At 35.6% G+C, this 16,337-nt stretch overlaps 1 long non-coding RNA gene across 2 annotated transcripts in view; it reads left to right on the top strand.

The window, feature by feature from the left end:
* LOC121059684 overlaps window positions 1–11,325 on the top strand; it is a 106,775-nt gene extending 95,450 nt beyond the window's left edge. For both annotated transcript variants that reach the window (XR_005814608.1, XR_005814609.1), the window contains one exon: window positions 10,991–11,325. This is a non-coding gene — a long non-coding RNA (uncharacterized LOC121059684). The remainder of the gene's footprint in view (window positions 1–10,990) is intronic.
* The last annotated feature ends 5,012 nt before the right edge of the window (window positions 11,326–16,337 follow it).

Here is a 16,337-nt window from a genome sequence, read left to right as displayed (position 1 = left end):
TGAAATGTCCACAGGAATAAAGAGCTGAGACTGGTTCAAGTCAGAACTAATATCAAACAGACTGTATAAAATCATCATAGACTCAAGAAGGAAAACCATGATCTGGGAAGATATAAAAACAAGAGGAAGGTGGCAGACCAGCAATGCTCAACCCATGGCAATGAACAACATGAGAGCTGGCTCTTTCCTGCTCTCTGCCAACTGTCTGGCCAGCAAGGAGCCTTTGGCTGCCTGCTCACAGGCTGGTGAGCCCATCATGACAAGGAGCATGTTAGCCCCAGCCGTTTACTATGTACATTTTGTGCAAAGAATTAAGATTGCATATTTGCAAAGTGTGCACATAATACTGCTTTCGGATCTCTTGGCTTGGTTGAAGAAGCCCAAATAAAGGTGACCAACAAATCATATGCTATAAAAGTTACTATATTTGTCAGCCAATCATCTCATGGACTGTTGAGTGACGCTAGTGATGCAGTGCTTGCTTTGGGAGACTGCAGTAAAAACTCCTCCCTGCAAAAGGCAACGGAGATGCACTTTAGACACAGGGGAGCATCATGGCACCTTCTCAACAGAAATCCCATTGTAGGCAAACATAACATCAATAATAAGTAGAAGTCAGAGACATTGAAAACAATGCTAAGTCTGTCTCAACTAGAAGTAAATACGTGAACTCCAGCAAGTAAAACGAGATAGAAAATAGTGGAATGCTAAAATGCTAATATTAGATTAAATTATATTTATGGAAAGGATTAATTACCTTTTATTTTGTTTTACTGCAGCTCAATACAGAGAAACACATGACAATACAAAGTGAGGAAAATTCTAGGAAAATGTGTTAGCCAAAACTCTTTCTTAGGCACATTCAAAAAATGCTATGCAATGACAAAATAAATAAATAAATAAATCTTTCTTAGGTTAAATTCTAGCTTCAGTCTTCACTGAAGAGTATGTCAGAATTCCTGTTCTTAGTGGGCTTAATTGACCACTGTTATGGGACTGAAGTGCAAAACATTATTTTTATTCATTTCTAAAAAAATAAATAATTTAAATTAATTAAATTTCAATGAAATTCATTAAAATGAATCCTGAAGATTTATTAATTTTTATTTGTAATGGTTTACAACCTCCCACCAGTGAATCAACTTCAGTAGCCAAGTTTTACCTTACACCTGTATTTACTCCTGTAGTGATTTAACCACAGGTAAATTAAATCATACATTCTGTCTCTCATGAGGTGTTCATTTGAACCACAGGTTCCTTGAGCAGATATGGCTTTGGGTTTTTAAGCTGCATTTACCTGAATGTAGATAGAAAGACTGAAACAATCATTTTAGTGAGATGTGAGCATTAATTGATTTAATAATTGAGTATCCCTTCTTTGCTAATCCACTAGTACCATTTCAGGCAGTTTTCTGGTGCTTGTCTTAGGGAAGGATCCTGTTCCACTGGATCCCTGTGTGCATTATGCCAGCTGTACCCCATCCATCAAACAGAGCCATACATAAGGTTCATTTCTCATATCTGAGGGTGTGCACAAATGGGTTCCAGTAAATTTTATGGCTTTTGGGAAAACATGCACTGTGATGCCAGAGTTCCTAACTTCCATACTAGACCTGACCACATTTACAAAAAGATTTTCTTCTGGTATAGAAACACTTAGATCTGAAATCATATTTTCCAGGAAAGACAATTGGGCAGTCCATTGGCACTTTGTTGCTTTTAAAATAATAATTCCTTGCATGAACATTATTTTATCCTCTTTTATATATATATATATGTATATTTAAGAACATAGCTTGGAAAACACACTATTTAAACATTAATCTTAAAACTTTGTTTTCATAGTTAAGAAAGTTGGCCTACGTTTACTCATCTCACATCACATTCAAGTCTTTCTATCCATGTTGGTGGTTCGTGGCTGCCCATCACCATAGACAGCCCCTGCCCAACTGCAATAATCCTGTTTTGAACAGTGACAGCACTGGGCTTGTTAACTCCATCATAGGGCAGTCCAAAATTGGAAGATGGGGTGGGTTGGCAGAAATGGCTTACTGCTCTTTCCTTTCAGGTTAAGTTAGCTGAATCAATGTGAAGCACTGAAGAATAATCTGATGAATATGCATACCTCAGTAAACAAAGTTTTTTCTCAAATAGCTCCAGTCTGCTGCAAGCTTCCAAAGTCTCATTCTGCGCTGGGCTATCAGTTTTATCTTCTAGACTTTGTTAAACACCAGTAAAGGGCCAGATTTCACTTTAAATAGCCACAGTGAAAATCTGGAGCAATGCAAAGTAAGTTACTTGAATGCATTTGAGATTTACTCCTCTAACAGAAACTGGCATCAAATTTTCTCCTCCTTCTCCTTCTCCTTCTCCTTCTCCTTCTCCTTCTCCTTCTCCTTCTCCTTCTCCTTCTCCTTCTCCTTCTCCTTCTCCTTCTCCTTCTCCTTCTCCTTTTTTTTTTTTTTTTTTTGTGGCAATTTTATAAATATTTAAATTAATGTTTACTTCAGTGACAGTCAAATCCTTTGAATATTTTTGCGGTGAGTATGTACAGGGGCGGGATAACTATAAAGGAGCAGAAGACTAAAGGTACAGGGCCCTACTGAGATTGTTTCAGAACACTGTTTTTCATCCCAAATTAGATGGCTTGAGCCTTCAGTTTTTAAGTCAATCCTTGTTACCCATCTCTTTGTCACACTCTTTCCTCCTTCATTGCTTTACACAGGAAATGATGGAAGTTAGCTTTCATGTACAGTCATTTTTTAAGCAAGCATTTTACAATATTTCCAAAGATTTCCTCAGCCTACATATAGTTACTGAACTCTCTCTTGGTATCAGTAAAGATTTTTTTTTTTTTTTAAACCCATGTCCATTACTGAGATTTTGCTTAGAAAAAGGTGGAGTTGATCCAATTTAAAACCATCTGGTTATGGCCAGGGAGGCTAATTGCCACCTAGTTTATTTGTCTTAATGATTCTTGCTAGTTGGTCTTTGGGTGGAATCTGAATACTGGGAAATGTGAGGGACAGAAACTGAAGTCTAACCAGAGTGAACATTTATGATAAGGAAGATAATTAATAGTATTTGAGCTGCTGCATGTTTAAGTCATAATATAAACCTCTAAAAAATAAATATCTGCCTGTCTGAACACACTTTTGAGGTAAAATTATATTTTCTGGCAGATTTCTATGTTTAAGTGTTGCATAGTGTAATGATGTCATTTATAAAATCGGACTACAGAGTTACTTAAAAAAACCACTAGCTTCCTTAAACAAAACAAAGCAATAACAACAATAAAAAAGCACAAGGTTTTGATAAGAGTTCCCTTCATAAGAAATCTTTTGCTACAGCTTGTTGTAAACCCTGTAATAAAAGCTTTTCTGAGACAGATGCTACAGAAAGGTTTATGGTAAAATTATTCCAAAAAGGGCCTCACAATGAGTTTGTGGTTTGGGGGATAGCATCCATCTTAGATTCCCCTGTGCAGTTTCTTTATTAACCAAGGAGTCCCCAAAGAAATTATCCATCTATTTGCTCAACAGCTCAGAAAAAACACCTGGACGAGAACTCTTTGGAAGATATATTTTGAAGATAGTAACAGTCCCTTGTTACCTTAAGGGAAGATACAGATACAGCCGCAGTTTTGAGATTTCAGGATTCCAGGCAGTGCAGTTCACTGCTATGACACTTTTGATTGTGAACTGGATAAAATGTCAGAGAAAAAACTCTTTTTCCTTCTGTGGCAAATACTACATGTGACATATTATTTAATAGTGTGGCATAATTTCTGTCAATCTATAATATTAAAAGAAAACAACACAAACAGTGAAGAGTGACAAGACTGAAAAGTTAAGTACTTACAAACATAAGAAAAGCAGAGTTAAGATAGTGTGTGAAATATTAATACAGTTATCTTGTCTTAATTATAGTCTTTAACTTCATGATCATATACTACTTTTTCCCTGAGATGACTGTCTCTTTCACTGAGAGTAAATCTTCACAATTTTAATTTATCTTCCTCTTTAATCATGTGGCCTTATATATTGCACTTCATTCAAACTTTATAATGAAAACAGAATTGGTGATTTCCTCCAAGTGTTTCTTCAGTGCATGGTATTAGTGCTTCACAGATTCTGATAATTTTATCTACATAGCATGCTAAGGGAACGGGTGGCATTTTTATAGTGTTCTATGTTTAAAATTTGGTTCCAGTCAATTTCTGCTGCTTCTTTACTCCATGTTTATGCAAATCTCAGAAATAACTAAAATTGCTTTTCCTGAAATGCTGAAGAAAAGAAAATCAATATTCAATCTAAGTCAGACATCTGGCATGAAAAATTTTAGCTGGTAGCCTGATCCCTGGCAAAGTTGTATGCAATTAAAAGTAAGGCTTTCATTGCGAGAAATTTCAGGCAACTTGAAGTAAACTAGCTTTTCAACACATGTTGTAAGAAAGCTATCATAAAAATTTAGAAATGAAGAAATTAAGGGATTGAAAGAGAAAATAGAATGTGTTCATTTTTTTTCATTGTCTTACACCAGCTGTATTGCATTATTATTTTTTTAACCTTAGAGTAAATAAGAGTGAATCAGATCTAAGATATACACTGCCTTATGGTAAACTGTTATATTTGAACTGTGCAGAGTATATAATTAAAGAGAAGCAAGGGAGGAAGCTGGGTATTGTTATCGTTATTTAATGTTGATATTGCCAGCAGTTCCCAGAAGCCAGTCACATCAAATCTCCATTGTGATAAGTACTTTGTAAACATACGGTGAAGGGAAGACCCTGAGACAGAAACTACATCCTTTAGGCCTTTCTGCGTTGTAGATCAGCACCAGTGAACTACATGAAGAGTAAGAAAAATAAAATAACTGTAATGAAATAAAACTATAATACAAATTAGTGACTCTTAACATAGGACTTAGTGCAAAATAGCTATTTGGCAAACTACTTGGATGTAATGCTTGTCATTCTCCTTTTGATTTGTGGAAAAGATGCTGGGCTGGGACCAGCAAAGGGGAACAGACATACCAAGGATCCACCTTTTTGGGGGTGTCTTGAACTAGGTAAGATCAAGCTGATTGAAATGCTTATTGGATTTCTGGGGAAACATATCCCTGAGCAATAAATCTGTCTGAAAGGAGACCCACCTTTTGTTAAGCTTACAGTAAAAGACCTTTGAACTGGTGGACAGTTGCATAGAAACACACAGCTAGGCTAGCACTTGTGCTGTTTACAATTTGAGTTGTATGATGACTTACAGTGTGCCAGTGGCCACATACCTGAGAAGGCAAGGGGTGTGCCTGCCTGTATTATGATCTTTAGACCACATTAGAGCCTCATATCCACTCAGAAAACAGAAATCCAGATATAAAACAAAAGCTGAAAAAGTGCTTGGTAAATGGAGAATGTTAGAGCTTTACCCCAGCAAATAAGGTCACAAATTCATGTGTGAACTGATGTAGAAATGGGCCACAGGTCTGTTTGGAGACAGTCAACTGCCCTATTACACCAAAGATAAAGCCATCAAAGGAGGATGAGCAGCTTCAGAAACACTTTTGGTGTTATTACTGACTATAGGAATATTCTTAAAATGTGCTGAAGATGGCCTGTAGTCCTAAGTTTAGCACACATGAAAAAAAAATTATTTTGGATGAAAAGATTAGCAGGTGAGTTTAAAACACCTTCAGCTGTAGTTTAAAATCTGCTACATTGTCCCAGTGCCAGTCATGAAGGATTTGTATTAATTTGTCTGAATTCAAATTGTTCATTATTTACCAACCAATTTCCTGTTGCTGTCTTGCAAAAAAACAAAAATCAAACAAACAAAAAAACAACAAAAAAACAAACATCATAGAAACTGAGAAAGGTTTTCAAAAGCATCAGTTTACAAATTTCAGTTTAGGAAGATTTGTGTGTGCTTGTGCGCGATAGCATGGAGATGGTCTTACAAAGGCAGTTTTAGAAAAAATTACAGAAATGATTTTTCTGTACCATCACTGAAATAAAACAACAACCCACTTCATACTTTTCAATATTTATTCTAATAGAGCTTCAGTATTTGGAGGAAATCTGTGAAAATGTTTGTAATTCTGATTCCTTTCATAGATCCCTGTATGCCACCTTCTAATAAGAAATCAGAAAGCCAACTGAATTCAATGCAAAAAATACAGTAAAGTTGATGAGCACTAAATGAAACCACACATAAATTGCATTTGGTTAACCATGAACTGAAGATATATTTTAAGCTTTACTTTAAATGATACCATTATTAATAGGTGTGGTGCTTGTCATCTTACAAAAGACATTTTTAAGGAAACTCTGAATATTTTTATTGCAATTTTGACCAAGTAGGAACAGACAAAGACCATGGAAAAAAAAAGAAAAGAAGAAGAAAATCCCCTTGAGATTTATTCATGGGAATTTCCTTGAAAAAATCTAATGAAGGAAATGTGAGTCATTACCAGTGAAACTAAACAATATAAATTATTTTATCTATGGCACTGGGTAAACTGATACATCAAAAGCTGGTGCTGTTTGGTTTCAACTTCTCTACACTCATGCCCATACATTTCAGCTAGAGAATCAATGATTTCTTGAGGGGAAAAACTGAAAACATTGACTTGAGTCTGTGAGGAGTTTAGGATAAGGTAAATCAACTTTTTTTTTTTTTTTTTTTTTAACTCGTTAGGCATGATATCTCAGTGTTTGTTCATACTTCTAAGGCTTTCAGAATAAATTAGACCTGTCTTCTGCAGAGATTTAAAATTTGTTCTATCTTGAAAGTTATCCAGTATCAATGTAAACATCCATATTAGTTCATTTGCTCCCTGTTCCTTTCTTTTAGGAAAATTATTGTATGTTCTTACTTATCAGTATCTTAAAAAGCACACACAAGGCAAAATGTGTGGGCTAACAGAGAAGAATCAGAATGGTAATCCTTACTGTAGAAGCCACTCATATTACCAAAAAAAAAAAAAAAGAAAAAAGTGTCAGCTTCTCAGTGGCCAACCAGCTGCATACAGCCATCAGGACACAATTCAGTCATTTTCAGAATTCTGTGATCTAATTTATAAATGATCTATGAGAAATATAATTTAGTCTTTTCAAATTAAATCATCTGGCTACATAAAAATGGAAAATATCTCATTTCATTATTGTTAAGCCAGAGAACTTGAAATAATATTTACAGCTAAAATGAAAACAAAAAGTAAAATGATTCTGATTTTATCCTCCTTGAAGTCATCCTTCTCATCACATTCATCTGATATATGATTTTATAAGCACATCTACTTCTCTCAGGAATTTGCAGAGTGTTTGTAATTAGTGTGGGAAAAGAATATCATTGTAGATATATCCTTGGAGGAATGTGAGGGAAATGTGGTATTTAAAGTGTTCAGGAATTTATAAAGGCACTGTTTAACTATAAGTTCTACAAGAGTTAGATGTTATGAAAGATACTCTAAATTTATGTAAAACTGTAAAATTGGAAAACTTGCACATTTTGTGATAAGATTCACAAAGCCAATAATTCTGGTCTCAAATGCTATCTGTTTTCAACAGGATAATCTTTTATGACCACAAGTTACTATTCTGTGATTGCTGAGTAATGTAAAACTTCGCAGGAGAAGTACATTGGTTTGTATTTTTTCTTTTACTAATGCACATTCATAAATGTTGTCTAGCAGACTGTCATAACACTGGGCTGAAGCTGAATGAAGAATATCTGTTTCTTTTAGAACATGTTGGTTGAAATTCATGAGATTAAAAAAAAAACAACACTTAAATTTCAAGAGCAGAAAAGTGTTCCCTTTGAATTCATAAAGTAATTTCAAAGGATTTGGAGCAGAATGGGAAAAAAACTGGATTACCATGACAATATTTTATTTATTTTATTTTATTTTATTTTATTTTATTTTATTTTATTTTATTTTATTATTTTATTTTATTTTATTATTATTTTTTATTTATTTTAAGATACAATGTAAAAATGTTTATTTTAGTTTAAGGGCTTCAGTAAACCTTAGATACTACCTGGGCATTTTGTAGGACCCTGTACATAGATTAATTTGACACAGAGCATAGTTCTTTCTTATTTGTTAATCATTTTGTTATTTTTTTAATTCTTTACTGCGTCCTTACCACATCTATAAAGAAAGTTGTTTAAACTAAATATTATTTTATGTTTTGGTGTCCATTACTGCTATTTATGAACCAGGCTCTGCTATCAGTAGTTCAGATCTTCCTATGGATAACTAGTTGTTAATCAGGCTGATCCTGTAGATTTCAGTGGTTCCAGTAACGGGTTTACAAATTTTAAATGATAAATTCAGTTCCTGCAGGTATTTGAAACCAATAAGTCAAAGCTAACTAATACTTTCGGTAGAATGTTCGTAACAGTTGACAAAAATGTCCTTTTTATCTTGAGAATGTTTTTACCAAAAAATGGTTTTCCCCCCCCCCCCCCCCCCCCGCCCCTTTACTTCTCTGATCTAAGCTAGTACTTTAAATGCAATCAGAAAATATTTGGCATCCAAATCCATATTGATAAAATTCTGAATAATGTCTCTTGTAACTTCTATGTATCAGTAAGTGCGTAATCCCAATTCAAGGGGACTGCTTCAGTGCCTGGCAGAATTATTGTCATTGACTTCAGTGAAACTTGGATCAAGATGTAAAAAAAATGGGTGAATTAAAGAAATAAAATTGAGTCCCCAAATGCTATAGATTTATTACAGGAGTCTTAGTCTGCAAAGTAAAGTGTGAATGGCAAAAATGATTCCACATTGTGAGATACTTGACAAAACTTCATCTGATTTCAGCAAGAAGGATTTTGAAAGAAGACTGGGATTAGAATGTCCAATACCAATCTCCTGAGGCACCTTTGAAGCTAGTAGGATAAGATCAATTATTGGCCAAAAAAAAACTTTTTATCTAGAGCTACTCTTTGGTTGTGTTTGCAAGGCATTCTGGGGTCTCTGTGTGCCTTCATGTCAAAATAGAGCCCACTTCATAGTCATAATTGCTGTCACCTTGGTATACTCAAGAAAAGACCACGTGAACTTTTAAAATCTATGGTTCCTGCAAACCTGAGTCACAGCAGCACAAGTAAGTAGGAAACTTGCATAGACTTGCTAAACATGTTTATGGATCTGTAAGAAGCTTAGGTCTCCAATTTAGAATATGTAATTTTTACTAAAGCGGAAATGCAACTGACACTGGCAGAACAATTTTCTTTGGCAGTTTTGAATAATTCATATTCTAATTAGAATAATTACTTTTATTGCTTTATTTATGGAAAAAATAACTATAAATAAATGAGTTCACATTTGTGAAATAATCCTTAAGGTATTAGTGTTATGACATATTTGGGAGGCAAATGCAAATAGCATGAAAGCTGGTGTTTTTCAATGATTTGTTTGTTGTTCCTTGAACTTGAAACTGGGAAAACGTGAAATTGAAGTGAACCTCGTGACAATTCTGTAGATGCATTTGACTTGGGGAATTTACTAAAAGATGTGCTTTGGAGCATAATTTTGGAAAGGGCTCATAAATTAACAGAGGTGAAAAATTAAAAAATAAGAAAAGAAGCTAGGCTTCATTACCCTGTACTCCAGCAGATTTATAGGGAAGTCACACTCTCTGCTAGTGTTTTTATAACTTAAACAAATTACAAGTAAACATCATACTTGTATGTGACTTTTCATAAAAGTAATGTTTCAAAGTGATTCATTATTTATTATATGCTCTGTGGTTTACAGGCTATCCATCCTGCATCTCTTAGATGTAATGAGAACAAGAAAAAGAACTTGTGTGCTTTTGTAGAAGATAACAAATCTGAAGCAACTTTTGGGCAATATGAAAACAACACTTCTCATATAAAACTCATGGAACTTATCTCAATAAATGAGAGGTGCTTCTGAAACTCAGTTCCTTCCCACTTGCCTTCTTACTGACTTAATGCTTCTTTACATGTTTTGTGGATATATACTTGTTTTAAATCAATCTGCATGTAAGTATTCAAAATGCGATCTCACCCTCTCTGCTTAGAGTAATGTACTGATTTGGTATGGGATAGAGTTAATATCTTTATTATGTCACTTCATATCTTCTGGATTTGCATTAAATTGTGATAATAGTAAACCAACATTTTAGTTATTGCTGAACAGTGCTTACACAGCAAGATTTTTTTCTGTTTCTTACAGTGACCAACCCCAGGTAAACTGTGTGTGTACAGGAAGCTGGTAGTGAACACAGCCAATAGAGTTGACTCAAACTGATCAAAGAGATATTCCATACCATATAACATCATTCTTGGCACCAAAGCTGCATGAAAGAAAGAGGTGGAAAGCGGGGGGAGAACATCACAATGACTGAGGATGGGTGGATATTCAGAGTTATGGTATTTGTCTTCCCAAGTAACTGTTATGTTTGATGAAGCTTTACTTTTATAGATGGCTAAACATCTGCCTTTCTATGGGAAGTAGTAAATGAATTCTTTATTTTGCTCATTTGCACATCTTTTAAATTACTTATTAAACTATTCTCAAACCATGAGTTTTCTCACTTTTACCCTCCTGATTCCCTTTCTCCTCCCACCAAGTGGAGGTGAACGAATAGCTGTGTGGTGGTGCTTAGCTTCCTGATGGGTTAAATGACAACAAGTAATAAGAAGAAACATGTCGAAGAAAACTGAAAGACACATATTTATCTTAATTTATGAATTTTCTTGATTAACTTATTTTTGTAATTTGTAGAAGGGTTTTGGGTTGTAATTTCAAGACATAAATTGGCAGAAGGCATAAATTAATATTTATATGAACTATTAAACATTAAATTAATTATTATTTATGGTATTTATAATACAATAATTAGTGTTTTAAAATTTAATTTATGCATTTAATTCCCCATAATTTCATTGAGTTTCCAGTAAATCTATTATTTTTGCCTTTTATATATATATATATATATTTTTTTTTTTTACAGAAGCAGTACCAGGAAGGCTTCCGAAGAGATCAGCACCATGGACAGAAACTGAGCTGCCTCCTGGTGCTCAAATGCGACCCGAGAAATATGAACGTGTAGATGCCGAAAGCCTCCCCAAGGACTGATTGCCAAAACAAACCCTAGCCTGCAGCAGAGCCTATCACTGACATCATATACCAGCTTCAGTCACCCCAATATCCCATTTGGTGGGAGCAAGCAGTGAAAGATGTCAGTGTATGAATTTCTCCTGTGTCCTAAGACCTCAGAATATACACAACAGTGAAAAATGAAGTAAATCATGCTTTACAAGCTAAATAAACCACTTTAACACTGCTAACTCTTTGAAGTAAGGACTGTATCTTTTTTTTTTTTTTTTTTTTTTTTTTTTTTTTTCCAGGAAATGGCTGGTGTATTACATTCTTGAAACATGATAGGGAACAATCTTTGAAAATAATGTTCTCAGCAAATAATAGACACGACCCATTACTTGTTAAGTAGCAGCTACTAAATTACCATGGTCTAGGTGAGTAGTAGGCCACTGAACCACAGTTTCCCGAGCAACATCAGACATGTTAGTCAAATGAATGGACTTTGTTGTTCCCTCCCTCCCTTATCCTGCTGGAACTTCCTTTGGACAAGAACAGCACTGGAGGGTCTCACAGAGAGGGGGACTAGATTTCCAGAAAAAGAAATGTCAAAGCATACATTGTATGTGATACTGTATTTATTAAAACCAAACCAAGCTAATACAATACAATACAAAACCAAACAAAAATCCCCACAAACAAGTCATATTAATGGCACTACTTTATACAGATCCAAGAATGACTTGAGAAATAGTCATATTTTCCATTAGGGGTGCTGAAAGCCTGTGTCAAAACCAGGTACTGCAGTGGCAGTAGACAGTGTCTGTGGTTCACTTGTGACCATTTTAACCACAAAAAAAAGTCTTTTCACCTAACTTCAGACACCAACATCATAGACATCTTCATGTGAGCTAGTCACCCCAGATTGGCTTTATGGCCAATGAAGCATGTGTTCAACTGAAGTGAAAGGTTTAGGTCAGCGGAATCTGTGAAGACATCTCCTAAGGAGCTGATGAACAGAACTCTGATTCTCTCCAGTGATTTAAATGGGACATTGGGATAACAGCTTCAGAAGTAGGCACATGCACTGCAGATGCCTGTTTTTAGCCAGACAGACTCTTTGGACACTGACACTAAACAGTATACAGGTAACTTGGTGAGCATCCAGAAGTGTGAATTTTTGGGGAGGATTAAGTATCTATGGGTAGAAGGCTGTTGGAAAGCCATACACAACCCCACACTTGTTTAGAGGATGTGCCATCAAATGATGGATAGTATCTGAGTTGTTCAAATTCTCCCGCTCATACTGAAAAACAACCTAATGGCAAAATTCCACAAACTGCCACACATTAAAATTCTTCTGTATGCAATTTATACCTCAACAAGTATAAGTCTCTGACAAAAGTATTATATATCAGCCCCTAAGTAATTTAGCCTCACATTCTTCACACTATCTTGGATGCTGGTTATACTTCACTAGTCATTCGATTTTTCAACATCCCTCCCACTACAAAATTTCAATCAAAACAAGTGAAACGATTTAAGAGACACTAAAAGCTGAAAAATGTCTCAATCCAAATACCCTATTTTTGAGATATCTACTACTGATACAGAAAAATAGTGAACAGATAGAAATAAAATTTATGTTATAGTGTAGAGGTGATTAAAGGAAAGTAATTTTGAACCCCCTTCTTTGGATTCAGGGTCTGCTTTGAATGAAACCTCTTCTTTCCAATGGTCCAATGAAAATCAAATGCAGAAAAACAAACACACAAACAAACAAACAATAACCACCCAACAAGGTAATGTTGTCCTCTCAAACCTGCAGGCAGCCTGAAAAAAATAGTTCCATTTCAGGAAATAGAAAGAATGATCTAAACTCATCTGATCAAAAGGGTGACTGAAGAAAATTTGAGGTAATGGCCTAAGAAATGCTGCCCAGGTTTAGGCATCTGATAGAGCTACTTGAACCAAAAATTTAGTTTTTCCTAGGCTTGTATGTGATCAGGGAAGATAGATGGTTTCCTCTGGAGATGGACTGGAACATCTGCTGAGATCTCTGTCTTACCCATTCTGTTGACTATGGGGAAAAATTCATATGATTAAGCTCTTTATGTAGGCACCTGCATTTACTGCTAAAATTTAGATAGGATACATTCCTTTCCATTCGCCTCTATGCCCACCTCCATCTAAATTAGTTAATGAAAGATGATCTCAGTAGATGAAGATAAGGTGCTTATCCCACAGTTCCAGTTGACTAACCTTTTCATATGCCAGAAAGGATGCCACACAACTGCCATAAGCTTCTCAGTTTTCCTCTGGCAAGAGAACAATTTCCCTGATGTGATCATCCGCCTCTCTGATGTCATCGGTTTTTGTTTAAAACCAAAGGACTGGTGTAAGAAGGACTGAAACATGTGTTGCCATGTGCAGGCTTTTCCACGGTTGCTATCATCAGGAACATTCATTTATAGTGCTCGATGTTTTAGTATTGTCTATATTTGCTATATTAAAACCAGGAAATCTGAAAATCTGATGACAACCCAAGTGCAAGAAGCACTGATTTCTTTTAACTATTTTTTTTTTAATGTAAAGGAAAATTCCACTGTTCCACTTGATCTATTAATAAATCTCACATTTTATACTGGAAAAGTTTGAAAGAGGAAGTTAATGTAGCATTTCCAGTCTGTTACCCAGGGCACAACCACAGTACTTGCCACAGATTTTAGACACATTTGAGGACATGCTATCACCAGGTATCATGGAGCAGAATTCCTCTCCTCCTCCCCTCTCCTCTCCTCTCGTCTCCTCTCCTCTCGACTCTTCTCCTCTCCTCTCCTCTCCTCTCCTCTCCCTCTCCTCTCCTCTCCTCTCCTCTCCTCTCCTCTCCTCTCCTCTCCTCTCCTCTCCACATGATTCTCCTTTTAATAATATTATTTGCTCTTATTACAGGATAGGCCTAGCTGTGCTGTAATAACAGGATATTAAGAAAAAGCAATGGCTTGAATAGCCACATTTTGGTTCTCTGCTTCTACATCGCTTCAGGGGAAATTGTTTGTGACAATCTCTATTTTATGTCTAGACATCATCTTACTCTTCAACTGACAGCCTATGCTGAGTGGCTATTTTCTGTTTTTTCCCCTTCCCACCTTGTTCTTCATTCTTTTTGTTCCTAGGTCACTCAGCAGATTAGCAGAACACAGAAACATTCTTATTTTATGTGACAAGGCCCACAACAATGTGAGCTAATTTAATGAAGTAAAATGGTATTATACTTTCCTATATTGCATTAGGTAGGTGACAGATATATACAAAACAAATAAACAAACAAAAACAACAAAACAAAACAAAACAACAACAAAAAACCCAAGCAGGCCAGCTGTTTATTTGCAGGTTTCCTAAATATTAGCCACAGCACAATCATTTACAATTTAGTGTCTTACATAATTTAAGGACTAACATATTGCTACTCAGGAAACAGAATACTTGTTATTTTTAAGCCTGTGAAACTCACTTTTGTCTCACACTTGTTAGACTTTGAGTACGCAAGCTGAGTGATGTCAGTGCAGCTGTATAGGGGCCACGCTGAGGCACAGTGAAGGAAGGAATCCCTCCTCAGACAGGCACACTTCCAGTCTGTCTCTGGTTTAGTTCACATTTGCTAACCATCCAGACAAAAAGGAGAAAAATATGCTCTGATAGTTGGTGCGAGGTATGTGCCAATTTCTTCCCTATCCTCCTGGACAGAAGGAGGGGTAATCAATAACTGCCTACCCTGGCACCCCAGCCTGTGATATGTGGAGTGATACAAAACTGTGAGTGTGTCCTGAGCAGGCAAATGGTCTGGGCTACAATCTAGCACACACCCAGCAGTAGGTTCAAGAAGACCCTCACTGCAGGCTATGGCATACAATGTTGGTTATTCAGGAATGAGGTGGCAATAATATTGTAAATAATATTAAAAAAAAAAGGCCAAAGAAGTGGGAATATAATGACTTGCTTGTTTTTGTAATTTTCAGTGCATTTTAATGGTTACTACAAAAATATATTTCTGTTTTGTTTTGTCTCCTGCAAATGAGAAATACAATCTCAGTATTTTCAGACTGAAATAAAATAAATTGCGGGAATGAATCACTGAAGTATGACCTTATAGGAAAAATGAAATGCGTGTAACCAGGAAGACAATGATTTTTGGAAAAACAGAGAAAAATCACTGTCAGCAAGGAAATTACTTAGTACAGATTTGACACTGACTTTTCAGTTTTCTGTCCCTCCCCAATAGTTTTCTCCATTTTCATCTCATTTGAAAGGGCTATGTGGAAAATGTAGCTCATTGTTAAATGATCTGAGAAAACAGTGAGAGAAGATAAAAAGGCAAGGTAATTTCACTTGTATAAATGAGCAGACATAAAGACAATAACAAAACAATCAATTGAGCAAACAGAGGCTATGGTAGTAACACAAATGATTATGCATACACCGTTCTCAAAATCCAAGATGCAAACAAATTTGGTGGGGAGATATTAATCAAAAAATTACTCAAATAAGCTTGCTTATATAAGGACTTCTATAGTTGTCTGCAAACTACTGAAATATTAAACAAACAAACAAAACACCACGTAGAGGAATGCTATTCCTCTATGCAAGATTTGTAAATCTTAGCAGAGCCCCATTTCCCCATTTAACTACAGTTTTAGGCCAGATCTTCCACCGTTCTTAATTACCAAATTTCCACAGCATTTGTGGTACTTTATTGATGTACATTACCTGAAGTCTGGGTTCTTTGTATGTGGTTTAGTGATGGTGAAGATATCAAATAAAGTTCTGGAGGTTAAGTCCTATCTCTTTTCAAGATGTGAACACAGCCTGAGAAATGCAAACTTTCGTACATCACATGAAGATATCAGAAGGAAGCAGACAGTTTTAGAAGTAAACATAACAAGATTATAGTGTGTTATCCTGTTTGTAAAAGGGGTTTTAGAAGAAGGCATTTAGTCTATTCTCTATTCTAGTTTAGTCCATGGCTTCTGAATTTGCAGGCAAGAAAATTCAGAGGAATTCAAATATTTCTGAGGTATGGCATCTACAGAGGTTGCTTGATAATGCACATCTGGTCAAAGTTGTTAGCAGCTGATCTCATATAGTGTTCTTGGAAACTGAAGTGATTAAAGCAAACTTTCAAAAATGCCCTTTGTTATTGAATGCCAGGCATTCATAGGTTTCTAAATTCATTCACTCTTTCAAGGTTTGTTTCAACTCAG

The sequence above is a fragment of the Cygnus olor genome, chromosome 1, assembly GCF_009769625.2.
Source record: "Cygnus olor isolate bCygOlo1 chromosome 1, bCygOlo1.pri.v2, whole genome shotgun sequence".
Classification (NCBI taxonomy): domain Eukaryota; kingdom Metazoa; phylum Chordata; class Aves; order Anseriformes; family Anatidae; genus Cygnus; species Cygnus olor.
This window is presented reverse-complemented; position numbering and strand designations above follow the sequence as displayed.